Raw genomic sequence first — 6,688 nt, forward strand, 5'->3', positions numbered from 1 at the left:
AATTCACAGCTTGCACTTGCAGGCTCTAAATTCTGACTTAACATTTTATTCTGAACATTAATAATATACGTTTGTTTAACATGAGAATATTTTAAGATAAATGGAGTTTTTATAAATCAAGAGTTCGTGAATAGGCTCATGGTAGTTTCTATAATTTATAATAATATTTGTAGATGAATTTCCTCTTGCATGATCATAAATCACCCATTAAAAAGTTTGTGAATAAAAACCAATGTGCAAGTCATGACAGTATCCAACAAATGAACAAGTTGAAAATTTTGGAAATCAGCATTAAAAAATATCAAAACTTTATATGTTACCCTGTGCAAAAACTTTCGATTATTCTCGACCAAAATTCCCTTAGCGCTAGCTGGAAAATGTGCAGAATTTTTTATTTTTATTTGCAGCTTGAGAAGTTTTTAAACTTCAAGTTTAACAATTTTCAAGGTCGTGTCACTAACGTATTGAATATCCTTCTACAGTTCGGAGCCTCCAATCCCTCACCGCCCCCATGAATGTAACGCTGACTTTATTAAATCAGTTAGGAAGAGCAGCCGATGACTCAGCACAAATGAGTTCCTTGATCTTGATGCCGATGAAAGTGGCATATATATATTCCAGACGAGGAGATCTGGACATATATGAGGTGACCGTCGCATATATGTTTATTATTCAGAGATCAGGACATATATAAGGAGGTCGTCGCATATATATTTAAAATCCGGAGATTGGGACATATATGAAGAGGTCGTCGCATATATTTTTATTATCCGGAGATTGGGGCATGTATAAGGATACCGTAGCATATATATTTATTATCCGGAGATGAAGACATATATAAGGAGATTGTGACATATATATTTAATACAAGGAGGTTGGGACGAGCTCGTGGCACTCACCACCTTCACCAAGCTCCCCACATCACTACAATACGAGGTCTCCAGAAAATGGCCCCCGTAGGCGCTATCGACCCCTGGCACAGTGCCAGCTGGGGCTTGGGGCGTCGTGGGGCACCGTGGGGCGTTGTGGGGCATCGCCTTGGCTCCGTAAGGCGTCTTGGGCTCCAGGGGGCGTCTGTAAGGATCAAGCCATTTCTAGCTAACCCTAGGGTAATATTTGCCTCCGTAGTCTTAGTCTGTGTTCATTAGCCGGCCATCAGCCACTCTTGCTCTGGCCGCCAGCGCCATAGGTTAGTAACTATAACTTTTCTGGCTTGTTGTCATGTGCTGTGTTCGTGTTTAAGAAATTAACTCTTTGTAGTAATAAGTTTATTCGTAGCGCTTGTACTTACAGCCTACAATTGCCTTTTCGTTCACTCTTAGAATTAAGGATGTATTGATAAGGTGTTCGTATATTGCTGATCATATTTGTGCCGTCTTTTCATGAAGCATTTTCAATTGTACTAGTCGTATTATCAACCTCTGAGGCCGATTTTGTCGCTTGACCCTTAATTTTCACGAGCTTCGCTGTCTTAAAGGGGGGGTTGTGTAAGGATCAAGCCATTTCTAGCTAACCCTAGGGTAATATTTGCCTCCGTAGTCTTAGTCTGTGTTCATTAGCCGGCCATCAGCCACTCTTGCTCTGGCCGCCAGCGCCATAGGTTAGTAACTAATAATGTTCTCTTGATAGGAAATCTTCATTTGTCTTGCCTGTGAATATTATGTTCTGTACCATTGAAACGTTTAAGGGGCCATGCTGATCTCTCTTGTATCCATTTCAGTTCCGGTTGGGGAGACCATCTACTATCTGACACACCAGTGACCCGAGTTAACAGCAAGACTATCACAGCCGTGTTACCAAGTAGGCCTATGGAACTACGAGTCGTCTGTGCCTCTACCCGCCATCTGTGAACCAGTCGTGTGGTCTACTTCCAGTCGTCCGTAACTCTAGTGTCTATCGTCCGTAGCTCTACCTCCAGTCGTCCGTAACCCTACCGTCAGTCGTCCGTAACCCCAACGTCAGTCTTCCATAACTGTACCGTCAGTCGTCTGGGATTCTCCCGTCGGCCAACTGCACTCCTTCATCGGATCTTGCCTTGTTCCTAAGTTAAGTTGTCAATTCGTTTATATTTCATTAAAGTTATTGTGTGACGCGTCCATTATTACCCACCGGTTCGACTGATGCCGTTTAGCCTCTTCGATACCCTTACAGCGTCGTAAGACATCGTGGGGCACGAAAAGGCGTTTTGGGCTCCCGGGTAAGTCGGGAAACATCGTGGGGCTGCGAGAGGCGTCGTGTGGCATCGTGGGGATCCGTGGGGTGTCGTACGACATCGTAGAGTGACGTGAGGTGTCGTAGAACGTCGTGGGGATCCGTGGGGTGTCGTGAGACATCGTAGAGTGACGTGAGGTGTCGTAGAACGTCGTGGGGATCCGTGGGGTGTCGTACGACATCGTAGAGTGACGTGAGGTGTCGTAGAACGTCGTGGAGATCCTTAGGGCGTCGTGCCCTGGAGGGCCTGTTGGAGGGATGTGCGAGATCGCGGGGCAGGACGCATGCAGAGGCGCGGGCCGAGATACTGCATGCATGAGCCTTACATTCAGACGAAATAGAATAAGCCTGGGAGATGCAAATCGCAAGACACGAAGTTTCTACGGGATTAAATAGATGGCTAGATGTTCCCTTTACAACCCCTGACTTTGATTCCGGTCTAAAATTACATAAAAGGACACATTCGTGCACGTTTCTATGTGAAATATTCATTTGATAAGCACAGTTGCATTTGATGCAATATTAATTAACTTTCAATTTGTTCCTAAGAGAATTGTTAGTTTTTCCCATTACTCTGACTCATGGACTGAATAATCTTCCACCCCCTGAATTTTAATATCTCCTACAATTAAAATATATATTGTATAAAGTGCATCAGTTTATTTGATCAACGATTATCTGATAGAAAATGCCCAAAAATAACTGGAAAAATACCACATATTCATTTTTCAATAAATATTTCTGCTCATTGCATTGATTCCTGGAGCGAATCTCCCGAGCTTCCAAATAACATAGAATGAAAAATTGCCGCCTCTGTGGTTTATTGGTAAAAAATATAGAACAAATTATCTGAAAACGTGCCGTACAGTGGCAGGCTAAATCATCTATGCGCTCCCCCTAAAAAATATCTCAGAAATAATATATCCCTGCACCCCACGGATAAATGGATAAAATACCACTGCACCCCACGGATGAAATGCTTCTCTACACCAAGAACAAAATACTCGTTTACCTCTTGGATAAAATACCCTTGCACCCCACGAATAGAATTCAACTGCACTTCACTAATAAAATAACTCTGCACCCCACGGATAGAATACTCCTGCACCCTACCGATAAAATAGTCCTGCATGAAATAGATAAAATACCCATAAACCCCACCGATAAAATATCTGTGAACCCACAGGATAAATTCCCTTGAGCCCCACGGATAAATTGCCATGAACCCCACGGATGAAATGCCCGTGAACCCGGCGGATAAATGCCCGTCAACCACGCGGATAAATGCCCGTGAACCCCACGGATATGTCTTGGTGGTATGATGTCTTGGTGGTATGATGTCTTGGTGGTATGATGTCTTGGTAGTATGATGAATGGTGATGATGGAGAGACTAGAGAGGTGAATGGCGACGAGAGAGATAATGGAAGTGAATGGTGATTAATAAGATCACGGGAATGGATAATGAGGGAGAATTTGGAAATGTAAGGTGTAGCTGGAGAATTTAAAGACAATTTACTACGAAAAAGATTAGAGAGATAAATGGCGAATTTGAAGATTGAAGAATAAAGAAATGGGTGATGATTAAGGAGATGATGGAGATTTATGGAGATTAAGGAGATTCAACATTGAACATGTGGCTCTGAAGATGTGTTATAAGAATCTTGTTCGGCAGAGGTGCTGCTGAGTTATTAACAGCACAAAGCATTCATTTTCGTCAAGGATATGCTCAAGTTATTGCATTATGCAGCACACACAAGTGACTGAAAGCAACATGGCGAGTTTATTCAACAGAGAAGACTAATGCACTTTGGTTGAATTCAATACAAGTCTCTAACTTTCAGACACACGAAAAACCCAACACACAGTGCCTTGAAATGCCAGACAGCCGTGGCACTGAGACTTGATATTCCTGCAGTTGATGATGTAGATACATCCCGATAAAGATAGCCCTTATCAACGATCTCACTCACTAATGATAGTCGAAAGTCGGCTATTTGCAGCAACTTTTCCACTGAAATATTTACTGTTTGTGCGATTTGACTCGAGTGAAGCGTTTAAGGGTTGAGGTGTGAACCGTATGATTAATGCATCATTTAAAAATGCATTCTTCACCTCAATAGAAAAATTTTCAACATTAGCTGTTAAATTGGAAACAGTCACAGGCCACAATTTAATTTAACAACGTACCTTCAAAAGTAAAAATCATATGAATTTTTGGATCGAGGTGAGGTTTCCCACGAATCCCGAAACGTTACCATGACAACGACTGCCGAGACGTCACGGCAGCGCCGCAGATTGCTGGCGCCAGAACGCCAACTTATCGACCGCGTTGGCGCCAAAACCTGCAAAACTCCAGAGAGTTCTGGCGCCAAGACGACGCCGCCGCCACCGGCGCTCGAGATGAGACTCCTGGGCGACCTGGCTTTAAGAGTCAGGCTCGGATAAGCTTATATCCTGTGGGGTGCATCTATGAATATACCCTGCCCCATCACTGAAAACAAAAATTAGCGGGTCAAATTGTGCAGAAAGTAACACAATTTTTTCGTTTAGCTGTGATTCGTCCTTTTCCAGGGCTGAACAAGATTAGGGTGATCCTCACACGGGCAATAAATCAATCGCTAATCGAACAGTCCCATTCATTTTAATGAGTGAAGTATGTGGTATTTAACGTCTGGCATGTCGGAGGACACTTTCGAACTACACGCTAGCTAACAATCTTGGAAAGATTGATCCTGGGCATGTTTAAATAGTTGCTCTGTCATTGATTGTTCGATTTTAGTTCTGACGGTAACCAGCATTCGTAAATAATTATATTCTTGCCCGCCTGCTCATGGCCTATATTAAATATTTTAGCTTGAAAAGACCTGAAGAGAAGATATTCGACACCTGATATCATCAGTCCATTGGATGGATGGGCAAGATTACATTCATATTTAATTATTCACGATTTCATTTGTTTGGTGTTGAATCATGGCAGAAGTCCAAATACTGGTAATCCATTCGGTTTTCCACTTTATTCTGCCGCTGGTAACCGGAATTACTTCAGCGAAGTAGAAGTTGTTTTAAGTAGAGTGCCGTCTTATCAGAGTGTTGCGCATAAATTCGAACCTAAAATGCAAGAAAAAAATAGAAATTCCTGTTGATCTTGCTTTTGTTTAGCAATTCATTGGTTAATTCACCACTACATAAGTAAATTTGTGCTCAAGATTAATGAAATTATCTTCCTTCTCAAAGCATTAACTTAAATAAAAACCTTGAGTGTCTTATCCTATATCTGTGTTTCAGTCAAACATTATCGGACGGTGAGAGGCTGATGGGAATTAAATAGTAGTGGTAGTAGTAATAGTAGTAGTGGATTAACTAGTAGTGGTACTACTAGGTAGTCGGACTGCATTCCACCGCATTACATATGTACTCTCGGGAGCTTATTTCTCTCTCAGGGCAGAGCGCTTCAATAATATAGCGCTTCAATATAGGCTGAGTTATAGCAGCTGGTGAATAGCGAGAGAGATAGAAATAGAGTGAGAGAACGATCTCTAAATGTTCAAAGTTCATGAAGAACAATTCTTAGACAACTGAGGTTTGTCACCGCCATTTTCACAGAGCATGTAGCTCGTCTCCGCGACGTATGGGTAAAACCTGTAAACGCTAACGCGCACACTCTTTTGTCGAAGTTGTAATTTGAGCGTATGATTACATTATTTAATGTTCAAACAATGTGAAATTCAAATAATACTCCTATTATTTACTCTACAAACAATATAAAATAGTACATTAAATTGCACGACTGAAAGCATCAAGCGGATTCTTTTTCACAGAGTGAAAAACAATCATTATAACTTTAAAAAAAGAACAAATAATAAGCGAATAAAGTTTGGTTCGTCTGATACGTACATAACGTGCAATAGCTCTCCTGTGGGCAGCTGCACGAGAACTTGTCTACGTTCAGGTCTTGCATGACATCGACCAGTCGGCAACACGACAATTTTTTGTGCAGTGTCTTATTTATGGAAAAAAGGCCCTATTGTGCTCGTCATATCCCGTCCGTCCGTAACGTCCGTCCGTGACTTCACGGGCGGACGGACGAGGAAATGCGCTCTGTGTCACTCACTGCAGTGAGTACTGATCCAATTTTCATTTGTAAATCCGTTGCCACGTTGTAAATGAGGAAGAAAACAATTATCCCTTCATCCGACGAACTGCAATAAAAATATGAGCTTTGACGGTGACTAATTCAGCATCGTCTAATAACTGCGCTTGGTGAAGATGGTTTACAATATCAGAGAGCCTGCATAATTGCAAAAAGTTTCAATTAATGAATTTACAAATGAATTTTATTATTTACCTGAAAACTGAATCTCAAATTTCTGCATATGTTACGATATGATATCTATTGTCAATTTGGGCGCTGAAGTAATCAACTTTGCTAAAAAAATAGGTACTTCGATTTGCAAGATATGAACGGTCAATATTGTT

At 41.6% G+C, this 6,688-nt stretch overlaps 1 long non-coding RNA gene across 2 annotated transcripts; it reads left to right on the forward strand.

The window, feature by feature from the left end:
- Positions 1-1,173: 1,173 nt before the first annotated feature.
- Positions 1,174-2,090, forward strand: LOC125179540. Of its 2 annotated transcripts, none has more exons than XR_007157301.1 (2): positions 1,174-1,189; positions 1,721-2,090. It is a non-coding gene; the product is annotated as an uncharacterized LOC125179540 (long non-coding RNA). The 2 variants fall into 2 exon arrangements; XR_007157300.1 differs by lacking the exon at positions 1,174-1,189 and adding an exon at positions 1,210-1,600.
- The last annotated feature ends 4,598 nt before the right edge of the window (positions 2,091-6,688 follow it).

The sequence above is a fragment of the Hyalella azteca genome, unplaced genomic scaffold (assembly GCF_000764305.2).
Source record: "Hyalella azteca isolate HAZT.00-mixed unplaced genomic scaffold, Hazt_2.0.2 contig2554, whole genome shotgun sequence".
Taxonomy (NCBI): domain Eukaryota; kingdom Metazoa; phylum Arthropoda; class Malacostraca; order Amphipoda; family Hyalellidae; genus Hyalella; species Hyalella azteca.